Source organism: Narcine bancroftii, chromosome 2, assembly GCF_036971445.1.
Source record: "Narcine bancroftii isolate sNarBan1 chromosome 2, sNarBan1.hap1, whole genome shotgun sequence".
In the NCBI taxonomy this organism is placed as follows: Eukaryota; Metazoa; Chordata; class Chondrichthyes; order Torpediniformes; family Narcinidae; genus Narcine; species Narcine bancroftii.
This window is the reverse complement of record NC_091470.1, coordinates 340,171,483-340,186,181: the sequence shown is the minus strand read 5'-3', so window position 1 is coordinate 340,186,181 and position 14,699 is coordinate 340,171,483. Positions and strand designations below refer to the sequence as shown.

At 43.7% G+C, this 14,699-nt stretch overlaps 1 long non-coding RNA gene across 1 annotated transcript in view; it reads left to right on the top strand.

Moving 5' to 3' along the window:
• The window catches only part of LOC138755726 (uncharacterized), an 84,388-nt gene extending 70,864 nt beyond the window's left edge, over window positions 1-13,524 (top strand). Inside the window, exon 4 of the long non-coding RNA XR_011352503.1 lies at window positions 13,472-13,524. This is a non-coding gene — a long non-coding RNA (uncharacterized lncRNA). The remainder of the gene's footprint in view (window positions 1-13,471) is intronic.
• The last annotated feature ends 1,175 nt before the right edge of the window (window positions 13,525-14,699 follow it).

Here is a 14,699-nt window from a genome sequence, read left to right as displayed (position 1 = left end):
CAACAGAGGTAAAAGGCAGAGTCGATCTGGCTGACAGCAAGTAGTTCATTACTTAATTCTTAAGTACATAATTCATGATTTTGACAGGACAGGTGTAGGATGGCTGTTGGCCTTTCAAAATTGGGTTTGATCATTCATGAATAAGATAAAAAGTATGTATCAAAGGGTACTAAATCTGAAATACTACAGAAGGAGTGTGCAAATGCTCAGTTACTGACAGTCATTAACAGACCTTCAGTATTAAGGGAGAGGAGATAGTATTAGGGAGTGGCATTGTGAAAAAAGACTAGCCTCCACAATGATCCCACTGCCCCGCTTTCAGCTGTTCCTAGGTTTCTCTAGTCACCTTATGCTGTGAACAAGCTGGTCTGTGGGTTTGTTCTCAGTTTGAACAGTCTAAAGCCACAGCCACCAGCCCCCAACGATAGATAGCGGTGATTAGTAAAGGATTACTTTTGGTCAGCTGAAAGAAAAATAAAACATTTGAAAACCACTGTTTTAATCATTACCTAATTGACTCGTTATGTGCATGGTTTCATAACTCCAATGGGCCAATGACAATTTTTCTAAAGCAAAATATTTCAGTAACAATTGGGACTAAAGCAGTGGTTCTCAACCTTTTTTTTCCCACTCACATAGCACCTTTAGTAATCCCTTACTAATTACAATGGCATTGGGATTGCTTAAGGTGCTAGGTGAGTGGAAATAAAATGTTTGAAATCCACTGCTATAGCTCAATACTTGCAGTAGATTTTCCCACTCTCTTTTATGAATTGTGCACATGCACAAGCGGAGACATGGACTGGCCCACAAAATGGGTGACGAATGTGGCAACCACGTGGACCTGGGGTTGACACCAGCTGTCATCCTGGGTGACCTCTGCATGGGAGGAAGATGGGGTACTCTGGTGGGAATGCCGCCCAATCCCAGGCCGGCGCTCCAATGATGTGGGGCCCTGACGTCAGTACCTGAGGCCCATGTAAGCATGACAGCCATAACAATAAACCAGTCTCATTTTCCCCAAGGTTTTGGTGTGCACGTTGTTCTCTGTACTCACATAGCACAAACACTACATTGGTGACCCTGACAGGTCCAACTGGCAATTGGACCTGAGGATCATGGATAAAGTGGAGCCAGAAACCATCCAGGCGGTCTCTCTCAGGCTCCCAATGTTTAGGGTATCACAGCCAGATATGTGATGAAGGCTCAGTTCCAGCTTCGGCACTTCACCAGCACCGACACCTACTACTTCTATGTCGTGAGAACCCTCAATCAGGACACAGTGACAAGGGAAGTAGATTTCCTACTGCAGCCTTTGGAACAAGGCAAATGCGCAGCCCTCAAAGAGCTTTTAACCTTACCTTCGGGCTCTCCTGGCACAAGTGCACTGGCAGATTGATACATATGGTTGGATTGGGGGACAGGGTCCCATCCACCCTAATTAGTGAGATGCTCACTCTCACCGAGGGCCACAAGCCTTGTCTTCTCTTTGAGCAGATCTTTCTGGAGCAGCTGCACAAACTCTCTCCCGGCCTGGCAAAGGAGGAGTTTAGGAAAATGGAGGACCTGGGGATTGTGCGATGCTCTGACAATACTTGGGCCTCCCCCCTCCACATGGTGCCCAAGTCAGCAGGGGGTTGGAGACCATGTGGTGACTACCGCCATCTCAATGAGGCCAGCACGCCCGACAGATATCCCATGCCCCACATCCAAGAATTTGCCACCAATCTGAATAGGGTATGGGTGTTCTCCAAGGTTGACCTCATGTGGGGGTACCCCAGTTCACCCCCAGGATTCCATAACACTGCAATTGTAACTCCCTTTGGCTTGTTTGAATTTCTCTGCATGCCCTTCGGACTAAACAGTGCAGCACAAACTTCAGTGGCTGATGGACCCAGTGGACCGGGACTTCCCATTTGTGTTCATCTATTTGGATGATATCCTCAATGCCAGCCGCAGCCGCAAAGACCACGTTGTCCACCTGAGACACCTGTGCACCTGCTAGAGTGAGTTTTGGCTATCAACCCTGTGAAATGCCAGTTTGGTCTGGACGCCATTGACTTCCTGGGGCACAGGATGAGCAGACATGGGGCTACACCCTTCTCGAGAAGGTTGAGGCAGTCCGGCACTTGGTCAAGCCACGCACGGTAAAAGTGCTCCAGGAATTCGGTGGTATAACAAACCTTTACCATAGGTTCATACCGGCAGCAACATGCATCATGCACCCCCTCTTTGTGCTGATGGCAGACAAGTCAAAAGGCATTACTTGGGATGATGAGACTTCTAGGATGTTCCAAAATGCCAAAGACGCGCTGGCCAACACCATCCTCCTGGTCCACCCCAGACTGGAGGCACCTACAGCCCTGACGATGCCCCCCCCCCCCCACAGTGGTAGGGGCTATGCTAGAACAAATCATTGAGGGCCAATGGCAACTCATGGCCTTTTTCAGCAGGCACCTCTGTCCCCAGAGCTCAAATACAGCACTTTCGATCATGAGCTGTCTTTCCTTAGCCTCTGCTCCAGAGAAAACAACCTAAAAATTTCCAACGTAGCTTAGACTGTCTGATCCCGAAGCATTTTGGTAAGTCTCTTTTGTACCCTTTCTAAAGCCTCTTCATTCTTCCTACAATTAGATGACCAGAAATTAGCATATTACTCTAGGTGCAGCCTTACCAAAGTGATGCATAGCTGCAAAATGACTTCCTTACATTTATACACAATGTCCTGCCCAATAAAAGCAAATCTTCATCCCTAATATATCTACTTAAGTAATCACTTCTCGGGAGCAATGGATTTGGACATCAATGCTTTTCAGGGTCCTTCCATTAACTGTGACCTTTCCCCTTGCATTTGCCATCATTAAGTGTTCCACCTCCCTTTTGTTCAGATTAATCTCCATCTGCCACTTCTCTGCTCATATCTCAAACTGATCTACATCCAGCTGTATACTTTAATAGCCCTTTACACTGTCAACGATTTTGCCAAATTTTATTGCATCCTAAAACTTGCACTCTACATTTTTATTCAAGAAATTTATACTTATCACACACAGAATGTGCCCCAGCTCCAATCCCTGTAAACACCACTGGTCATGAACTTCCAGTTAGCATAGCGCCCTCTGTCTCTGTTGTTTAAAGCAATTCTAAAGCCAAACTGTGCATCCTATACATCTTCTGCATCATCTGACCAAGAAGAACCTTGTCAAATGCCTTACTAAAATTTATATGGGAAAACACCTTTTTTCCGACCCTCATCAATCACCTTCATTGCTTAAAACAACCCAATTAAGATGGTGAAACCTGCCCATTCCTGCACAAACCCATGTTGACTATCCCTAATCTGGCCAGGCTTGTCTAAATGCAGGCAGATAATATCCCAAAATATCCTCTTCAACAGGTACCCTTTAGTTAAATTAAATGAACTAAGGGTTAGAAAATGGATTTTAAAGAAGTTAGAAGATAAATGTTTTACTGTGTTGACGGCTTGATGTTGAGCTACCACAGAAACTGACATTATGGCAAACCAATGGTAGGCCATATATATAAAAGTAAAACACAAAAGTCTGCAGACACCATGAAGTAAAAACACCCAATGCTGGATAAACACAGCAGGAAAAACAATGTACTTTATGTAGCAAAGATAGTGAGATGTATTAACATATATGTGCATAGGTACCTGCCCACATTTTCTCATGCCTTTAGCCCAAAATGTTAACCATATAACCGTTTACAGCATTCAAACAGGCCATGTCAGCCCTTTGAGTCCGCACTGGTTCACTTGAACAACTCCACTAGCTCAACCCTCCCCCTCTCCGCCCATAACCCTCCAACCCCCTCACCTCCAAGTACACACCCAACCTTCTCTTAAATGACAGAAGGGACCCTGCCACAACTATCTCTTTTGGAAGATCATTCCATTCTGCCACCTCTCGCTGAGTATTTTGTCTTTATCTTTGCTATATAAAGTACACTGTTTGACCTTCTGAGTTTCTCCAACATTATGTTTTTACAGTAGGACATAAATCACATGCAACTAATATTTGCATTTGTTATTATCTAGATTTGGAATGATCATAAAGATGTACAGAAATGGACATGTAATATGAAACATGATATAGATCTATTGCTGGAACAGCCATTTCGTGGAGCCAGGAGGAAGGAAAGTATAATGTGGAGTTGATATCAGTACACAAGCAAATTTCCACATGATGCAGTTAGTAAAAGACAAGTAGGAAGCTAGTTAAAATTGCTTACCACAAATTAAAATTACTATGGTGATCTTTTCTTTTAAATTGAACCAAATTTTAAAATGCTTGTCAAATAATGTTTTACACAATTTGTTGTTATTGCAGAATTTTTATTGTAGAAAGCTGTGAACGTTAAGGTGTTTTAAATTATTTAGTTAGGTAATTAAGGGATAAGAATAATTGGGATAGTGTAACAGAGTATATAGATATCCTTTGGGGAGATAAATTGGGAAAGGTTTGTTAGAGTAGGTTACAAACAAACACTTTAAAACAGATCTTATTTAAAATACTGGAGCTCTGCCCCATGCTTGACATATCAGGGCCTTAGAGCTTTTGCAAGAGCTTTGAAGAGTGCTCAAGAGACTTCACTAATGGATTGTTGTTTACGAAAGGCAACAGATGAAAGATCTTGTTGGAGCCGCAGAATGTCTGGAAGAGAACTTGTTGTTCTAAGAGGGTCATGTAGATTTGCAAGCAGAGAGAGTCAAACAGGTTTTCTCTCAGAGAGAGAAAGAGAGACACAGACACAGATCACTTGTACAGTGTTAAGCCAGCAGAAGCAGCTGGGACTGGAACAGGACTTTTGGAAGCCTTTTGAAAGATGGCCTGGTCAAAGCCCTTGTGGGTCATGCAAGAGGAAAGGACTGGCTGTCTAATGTTTCACTTGGAATAAGAGAAACAAGAAAGAACTCTGTGGTGACCTGAAAGAAAGAGGTTATCATCTGGAGAACCCTGACAGGACAAGTTGCATCAGCAAGACACTGAGGTGACTGATCGAAGTACATCAGTTGTGGATGACCTGTAACAATAAATCTCTCTCTGAAAACCGACAAGAACCTTCCTGAATGATAATCATTTACTTTTCAAGCACCAAAGCCTGGTGAACTTTATAAATGTTAAATTCTGTGCACAGTATAAGAATTGCCTGCAATCAGTGAACTTGGAGGAATGAGAAGTGAGATTGGACTGAAAATCAAATAACTTTTCTGAACTTATACACACATTACATATACATGCACTTAGAATTAGAAGGTGGTTAAGTTAGGTTAAGTAAGTCAATAGAGATAAGTTAAAGTTTGATTCTATTTTCATGTTTAAAGATGATTAAAAGCAACTTTTGTTTAAGTAACCATTTGTCTTGGTGAATATCTATTGCTGCTGGGTTTATGGGTCCTCTGGGCTCATAACAATAGCAGCAACATTATATAAAGAAATAAAATAAAAGAACAACTTTGATGGTGCTAACAATTTTCACTTGTTCCTTCATTCCAATAACTCTTTTGTTATTATATACTTCTTAAAATCCAGCAATAATTGCTAATCCAAAACAATTTAGTGGCATTTTTAGTCATCATTATTATTGGGGCTATTCTTGATTAGTTAATACCAAACACCAAGAGTCCTGAATAATAGGAAATGCTTTCTTCCTTGACTTAAACTGATGTGAATAGTTGTGTCTTTCTGCAGAACCAAGGAGATGGATGATGCTCATCTAATCTCCTAGCTGGCCTCTTTACACTTTGGTTCTATGTGCTGATGTCATTCGAGTTATGTTGCAGAGTCTTTCAGTATGGGTCATCACCCACACCTCCTTACAAACCACCAACAATCTATCGTTGTCTTATTGCTAATGCTACTCTCTGTCCGTGATGAGTAAGGATAAAGGCCACCAGAAAATCTGAGCATAAATAAGAAAATCTACAGAATAAATTCCTTGATTTACATTTGTTACAATTTGAATTTTCAAATATTTTGCAGAACAAACTTGGACTCCAACACTTTGACAACAGGAACTGTGTTCCTTTAAATTCAGTTGCATAAAATTTTGATTTTAATCTTTAAAAATGCATTTAAACCATATTTTTTGCTGGACTTGCTTTATTCTTTGGATAAAGCTGACACTGCACTCCAGTGTGATATTTTATGGTTTCTGTGCATCACAGTCACAGCTCTTTTATAGATTCAGTGTAGTCTGGATAAAATGGATTAATTCAGTCTGGTCTGGAATTTTATAGCTTGCGCAAGTTTCAATGACGAGTTCTATAGATGTTGTTCATGATGGAAAGAGAACAATTCACTTTTATGATCTGAACGTCTTGTGTCCATTTCAGTGTCAAACTCTGGTATATTTGGAATATTTACGGTATATAACTGATATATTAAGCAAATATTTCTTGTGATGCTTGTGTATGTTAGTAAATTTTGGATCAAATCAAGTACTCTAAAAATTAAAACTGCAGCACTGATCACAAAGGGTGCTCATGCCTATGACAGGATTTTCTCATCAGATGTGCATGGAATGAATCAAAACAAAATATTGCAAATGGTAGAAGTTGAAACAAAAAAATGGGAGTGTTGATAGCATTCATGTTAAGCAGCATTTAATGAATGGAGTGCTGCAAGGATTTGTTCTTGACTCTCAATTATTTATGATTTAAGGGGGCATGTTGAGACGGTTTCCACCAGTGGGAGAATTTCACATGAGAAAATATAGTTCCAAGATTAGATGGCAGTCATTTCAAACTGAAGTGAATAAGAACATCTTGCAGACGGTGATGAACCTCTGGAATTCTCGATGCTGAGGCTTGTGGGGACTAAATTATTGGGCATATTGAAAGAAGAAGTAGATAGATTTTTGAAAAATATGAGAATTGAAGACAATGGAAAACTAGCATTGGAGAGATCCACCATGATCTTATTGAATGTCAAGACAGACTTTGTGGCTGTGTAGTCCAGGGAGAGGGTAGAGAGCACAGAGGAAATAACTATGTAAGATGCAGACCAAAGGTGCAGTCTATTTTATTCTTGCACCTCCCTTGCCCTGCTTCACCCAATGATGTTGCTTAATTTGCTGAATGCATTACTTCTTGGGAAATTATGTTATATTGTTGTAAAGTGTGCTGGTAGTTGGGTTCTCTCTGAACCATCAAGTTTTAATAAAGTCATTCCCTGAGCAGGCCCAGGACCAAGAAGATTCACTTACTTATATGATTTCTTTCCAGCACGAACCCTCCTCATCTCCAAACCTCCAGAGAATTGACAAACCATTAATCCATTGCATCCAAACTGCTTAATTGTCCCTCATTTCCCCTACCAACATCAAATTTAGCCCTCATACCAGATTTTCTAAATTGGTCCTGCTTTTCTTGACCTGATCTGGTCCAATTTGACCCATGTCCAAACATCTGATCCAGCACCCAAATTGAAACCTAATTTCTGGCACAGTCTCCAAATTAATTCTGGACCAATTTCTCAACTTGACACTCCAGACTCCAACTCCAGTCCCTCATCCGGACTTGTTTGACACAAGTTCCACAATGATTAGTTGAACAAAGTATGTTAGGGTGATACAGTATTTTATACATTTTATATCTTTTTTCTTTGGCTTGGCTTCGCGGATGAAGATTTATGGAGGGGGTAAATGTCCACGTCAGCTGCAGGCTCGTTTGTGGCTGACAAGTCCGATGCGGGACAGGCAGACATGGTTGCAGCGGTTGCAGGGGAAAATTGGTTGGTTGGGGTTGGGTGTTGGGTTTTTCCTCCTTTGTCTTTTGTCAGTGAGGTGGGCTCTGCGGTCTTCTTCAAAGAAGGTTGCAGCCCGCCAAACTGTGAGGTGCCAAGATGCACGGTTTGAGGCGATATCAGCCCACTGGCGGTGGTCAATGTGGCAGGCACCAAGAGATTTCTTTAAGCAGTTCTAGTACCTCTTCTTTGGTGCACCTCTGTCACGGTTGCCAGTGGAGAGCTCGCCATATAATACGATCTTGGGAAGGCGATGGTCCTCCATTCTGGAGACGTGACCAACCCAGCGCAGCTGGATCTTCAGCAGCGTGGACTCGATGCTGTCGGCCTCTGCCATCTCGAGTACTTCGATGTTAGGGATGAAGGCGCTCCAATGAATGTTGAGGATGGAGCGGAGACAATGCTGGTGGAAGCGTTCTAGGAGCCGTAGGTGATGCGGGTAGAGGACCCATGATTCGGAGCCGAACAGGAGTGTGGGTATGACAACGGCTCTGTATACGCTTATCTTTATGAGGTTTTTCAGTTGGTTGTTTTTTCAGACTCTTTTGTGTAGTCTTCCAAAGGCGCTATTTGCCTTGGCGAGTCTGTTGTCTATCTCGTTGGCGATCCTTGCATCTGATTAAATGGTGCAGCCGAGATAGGTAAACTGCTTGATCGTTTTGAGTTTTGTGTGCCCGATGGAGATGTTGGGGGGCTGGTAGTCAAGGTGGGGAGCTGGCTGATGGAGGACCTCAGTTTTCTTCAGGCTGACTTCCAGGCCGAACATTTTGGCAGTTTCCGCAAAACAGGACATCAAGCGCTGAAGAGCTGGCTCTGAATGGGCAACTAAAGCGGCATCGTCTGCAAAGAGTAGTTCACGGACAAGTTTCTCTTGTGTCTTGGTGTGAGCTTGCAGGCGCCTCAGATTGAAGAGACTGCCATCCGTGCGGTACCGGATGTAAACAGCGTCTTCATTGTTGAGGTCTTTCATGGCTTGGTTCAGCATCATGCTGAAGAAGATTGAAAAGAGGGTTGGTGCGTGAACACAGCCTTGCTTCACGCCATTGTTAATGGAGAAGGGTTCAAAGAGCTCATTGCTGTATCTGACCCGACCTTGTTGGTTTTCGTGCAGTTGGATAACCATGTTGAGGAACTCTGGGGGGCATCCGATGTGATCTAGTATTTGCCAAAGCCCTTTCCTGCTCACGGTGTCGAAGGCTTTGGTGAGGTCAACAAAGGTGATATAGAGTCCTTTGTTTTGTTCTCTGCACTTTTCTTGGAGCTGTCTGAGGGCAAAGACCATGTCAGTAGTTCCTCTGTTTGCGCGAAAGCCGCACTGTGATTCTGGGAGAATATTCTCGGCGACACTAGGTATTATTCTATTTAGGAGAATCCTAGCGAAGATTTTGCCTGCAATGGAGAGCAGCGTGATTCCCCTGTAGTTTTATCAGTCTGATTTCTCGCCTTTGTTTTTGTACAGGGTGATGATGATGGCATCACGAAGGTCCTGAGGCAGTTTTCCTTGGTCCCAACAAAGCTTGAAAAACTCATGCAGTTTGACATGCAGAGTTTTGCCGCCAGCCTTCCAGACCTCTGGGGGGATTCCATCCATACCTGCTGCTTTGCCACTTTTCAGTTGTTCAATTACCTTATATGTTTCATCCCGGGTGAGGACCTCATCCAGCTCTAGCCTTAGGGGCTGTTGAGGGAGCTGGAGCAGGGCGGATTCTTGGACTGAGCGGTTGGCACTGAAAAGAGATTGGAAGTGTTCTGACCATCAGTTGAGGATGGAGATCTTGTCGCTGAGGAGGACTTTGCCGTCTGAGCTGCGCAGCGGTTTTTGGACTTGGGGTGAGGGGCCGTACACAGCCTTTAGAGCCTCGTAGAAACCCCTGAAGTCACCAATGTCCGCGCTGAGCTGGGTTCGCTTGGCGAGGCTAGTTCACCACTCATTTTGGATCTCCCGGAGTTTGCGCTGAAGATGACTGCATGCGCGACGGAAGGCTTGTTTCTTCTCTGGACAGGACGGCTTTGTAAGGTGAGCCTGATGGGCAGCGCGCTTCTTTGCCAGCAGCTCCTGGATTTCCTGGCTGTTATCGTCGAACCAGTCCTTGTTTTTCCTGGAGGAGAAGCCCAGTACCTCTTCAGTGGATTGCAGTATGGTAGTCTTCAGCTGATCCCAGAGGGTTTCAGGGGACGAGTCCGTGAGGCGGATTGCATCGTCGAGCTTTGCTTTGAGTTTTGCCTGGAACTTTCCTCTCACTTCGTCTGACTGCAGGTTTCCAACATTGAACCTCTTTCTGGGGGCTTTAGTGTTCCTGGACTTTGGCTTGAACTGAAGGTTGAGCTTGCAGCGAACCAGCCGGTGGTCAGTGCGGCATTCCGCACTGGGCATGACCCTGGTGTGGAGCACATCTTGTTTGTCTCTTTCTCGCACCAGGACGTAGTCCAGGAGGTGCCAGTGTTTGGATCGGGGTACCTACATCCAGGTAGTCTTCAGGCTGTCCCTCTGCTGAAAAAGGGTGTTTGTAATGACAAGCCGCTCTTCTGCGCAGAGCTCCAACAGGAGGCACCCATTGTCGTTGCACTTGCCGACACCATGCTTGCCCAGGATTCCTGGTCAGGTTTCTGAGTCTTTGCCGATGCGAGCGTTGAAGTCGCCAAGGATGACAACCTTGTTGGCTGTAGGGGTGCATTGAATGAGGTTGCGTAGGTCAGTATAGAACTTGTCCTTTTCTGCTGGTTCCGCCTGGAGGGTTGGAGCATAGACACTGATGAGGGTGATGCGACGCTTGTTTTGAAGGGGGAGTCGCATGGACATGATCCGGTCCGAGTGGCCCCTCGGGAGGTTTTCGAGTTTGGAGGCAATGGAGTTCTTGACGATGAAGCCTACACCAGTTAGGTGTCGTTCATCCAAAGGCTTGCCAGACCAGTAGAGTGTGTAGCCCGGGCCACGTTCTTGGAGGCTGCCTACATCTGCCAGGTGGACTTCACTGAGAGTGGCTATGTCAATGTCAAGTCTGAGGAGTTCATGTGCAATGAGGGCAGATCGACGTTCAGGTCGGTGGCTGTCAGCCTTGTCTAGCATGGTTCTGATGTTCCAGCATGCTAGCTTGAGTTTGTGAGCATCTTTTGAGGGGGAGGACGTGGACATGTCCTCGGGCCTGCGCAAAGGAGCTTCTAGGTGGAGTGTAGTGTGCACAGTACTGGCCTCACCCTTTACACCCATGGTTCGTGTGCCATGGCCAAGCAAGCTGGGACGTGGCAGCGAGGTCCTTGGGTCGTAGGTTTTATATCGGAGTGGCCTTCTCCTATGCAGGTTTCTTACCCGGGCTGGAGGGGTCTGCCTCCCCTCCTAGGTTGGTCCATACTGTCCGGACCGGGGCTGAGGCCGCCGCTGCTCTCCCTGTGCCCGGACCGGGGCCGCCGCCTCCAACTCTCTGCCCGGACCGGGGCCTCCGCCTGCCTCACTCGACCGAGACCGGGGCTGCCGCCTCCCCCTTGCTCCTGCCCGGAACGGGGCCGCCGCCGCCTACCCTCTGCCCGGACCGGGGCCGGGGCCGCCACTGCTCTCCCTGTGCCCGGACAGGGGCCGCCGCCTCCAACTCTCTGCCATCAATATACCTTGTGTAAAGGGTCTTTGTTAAATTGAATAAAAATATTACACTTCTTAGTTTCAACGCTAGATGTTGCTGCCATTTTGAACAACTACTCGACCATCCCTAGCGATTCTTATGGGCTTTCATTTGAGTGGGGGCCACTAAACTTCAATAAAAATATAATTGAAAATAAAATTATTATTGTAGCGGCCCGCGAACCAAGTCGTGACCTGGCTAACAAAATGGCCAGCGAACACGCAATCGTGAGGGCCATAGAAAACTACAACATAGAAAACAGGCCATTCGGCCCTTCTAGTCTGTGCTGAAATATCATTTCACTAGTCCCACTGAACTACACAGTTCCATAACCCTCCAGACCTCTCCCCTCCACGTATCTATCCAATTTATTCTTAAAACTTAAGAATATGCTCGCATTTACCACATCAGATGGCAGCTCGTCCCACACTCCCAGCATTCTCTGATTGAAGTTCCCCCAAACCTTTCCCCCTAAAGCCATGTCCTCTCGTATTTATCTCTCCTGATCTAAGTGGACAGAGCCGACTTGCATTTACTCTGTCCTTTCCCTTCATAATTTTGTAAACCTCTATCAAATCTCCCCTCATTCTTCTATGCTCCAAGGTCCTCATCGCCGAAGGGCACCTCGCCGAAGCCTCTTTGTTGAAGGCCTCTTCGCTGAAGCCTCATAATCAAAGCCCAACCCTCCAAAGTCTCACTGCCGACCTTCAATGTTTCTGTATTTTGCTGTAGTTAGCTCATGCCACCTTTTATGAGACTCCCCCAACAACATTTAATTTCAATTTTAAAATATTATAACACTTTAGAGGACAAAAATGATCCAACTAACCTACTATCTTAGGTTGTAGGTGGCAAAGAAAAATTTCTTGCAGCAAAATGTGCAGTTAAATTTATAATAGCTTCTGTCTATTTCTTTGATGGCTGTCTTTGGAATAGTTACATGTAAATGTGCAAGAATATCATTTTTTTTGGAAGCTGTCATATTAAATTTTTAAGTTCTAAAGTGACATGGTTAGATTTTATATCCATTTAGGCTCACTTAATGTAGCAGCTCTATAAAACTCTGGTGAGGCTACACTTGGAGTATTGCATTAAGTTTTGTTTGCCTCATTACTGGAAGGATGTAGATGCTTTAGAGAGGGTGCAGGGGAGATTAACCAGGATGTTGCTTGGATTGGAGAATGTCTTTATGAAGCAAGGTTGATGGAGTGTGGACTTTTTATCTTTGAAGTGATGATGTATGAGGGGTTTAGACAGTGTGAACAGCCAACTCCTTTTTTTCTGGGGTGACAATAGCAAATACCAGTTTAAATTGACTGGAGGAAAGCTTAGAAGAAATGTCAGAGGTAAGTTTTTTTACCTGGAGAGTGGTGAGTGCCTGGAGTGCATTGCTGGGTGGTGGTGCAGGATTGTAGCATCGGGACATTCAAAATACTCTTAGATAAGCTCGTGAATGTAAGAAAAATAAAAGGTGATGTGTGTGACATAGGGAAGGACTATTGTGGAGTAGGTTTACATAGGTCATTACAACATTGTGGACTGAATGGCCTGTACTGTGCTGTAATGTTCTGTTTTCTATATTTGAACATTTGATTTTCCTGTAGTTCAAAAATTTTCATCGACAGCAGGTGATCATTTTGTAAATGTACAGGTCAGTAATTCATTAAATATTGCTTTCCAAACTGTTGCCAGACTTTTGATCACATTTACTTATTGATGCATCTATCCAGCAGATGGCTGCATCAGCCAATATCATCAGTTATTCTAAACTCTATCCATGTACTATGTCAACTCCATAACAATTAAAAAAGAAAAGAACTTCCGTCTATGATTAATACATAAGTTGCATGAGATAATAGAAACATCATTGAGCAGAAGTATGAAATCTTCTTTTGGTAGGAATGAAAGCATTTGGATTATTGTCATAAATTATTGGATTATTGATAGTAGGCCTTGAATCACCAAAGCATACAAGGCTAAGGACTAAGTGCAAGTAATTGGGATTAGCATACAAAGGAACTTCATTGTCAGTGTCAAAATGCTGTGTTGAATGACCTGTTTCTATGCTATTTGACTTTATGATTCTAGGTTCTGAATTCTTGGCATACTGGAAAATAGGGCTACTGCTATCAATGCAACTGGTAGGTATTTGCTTTGACATAATTGTTCATTTAGAAAAATGAGAGATGATCTTACTGAAACCCAAACAATCCAAAAACAGTATGACAAGGTAGATGTTGAATGTTTTCACAAGCAGGAGAATCCTGAATGAGGGTTACAAGTTAAGAGGGGAATAATTTTTGCAGGCTAATCTTTGACAATATTTAAAGGGGAGATAGTTAAACTGTTTATCTGTGTTTTTACTTCAATCGTAGCATCTACAGACTTTCATGTTTCATTCTAACACAGAAGAGAAGTTGAGTGTTGGGGCAGATTGGTAATTATCATGTTGAATGGTGGAGTAGGCTTGAGAGGCATGGTGGCCTAATCCTATGCTCCTATTTTTTTTTGTGTTTTTGTGTTAATTCTTTTCAAAGCAGAATGACAAAGTTTTTCCCACAATAGAATGTGAGTACATCATCTGGACCAGCCATTCACATTGGAGGCCATATCATCCGAACCCCTTCCCCCCAAACCAGGTGCCACAGCACATTTAAGGGGAGCCACAGACTGAAATCCTTAATGGGGAGGGGTGTGCCCAAGGTATATAGAGGGGGAATGGAAACTGAATGCATTAAGCACTTTTTCGCAGAAGGAAAGGATTTTGCAGCTAGGCTTTGCTGTACAGTTGCCATACAACATGAGATTTTTTTTTAAATAGTTGGAGGTATTTGGAAACAGCCTAGAATGACCTAGGTAAATGCAGAAAATTAACACTGTTTTCAGAGTTTTCTATGTTTCGATATGATTAAGTTTGACTGACATGAAACCAGCTTTGGCGATCAATTGCCTTCCACATAGTTTTCCTCTTTTGTTCTATCACCAATTCCAGGAAATAAGCGTGAAGGGTGAAAAGTTTTGCTCCATATTTCTTGAATTTGTGTGGGCCTTCATTTTGCTTTGAGTTTTCATGATAGGTAGTGAATGTGCATCTCCTTCAGCTGGCTTTTATTGAAAAAGGCATGTATTTTCATTATTTCCCATAAAATTTTAGCCTACTTTAGAGTTAACCTTTGAAAGAAGTGCTTTCATTTTGTAATAGTTCATTTTTGCTACTTGCAGAATAACTTAACCCATTTGTTCCTCTGCAAAAGATGCATCAGCAGTGGAATACTTATTGTATGATTTCATTACATCTCTGTAAAACCCTTCTCTG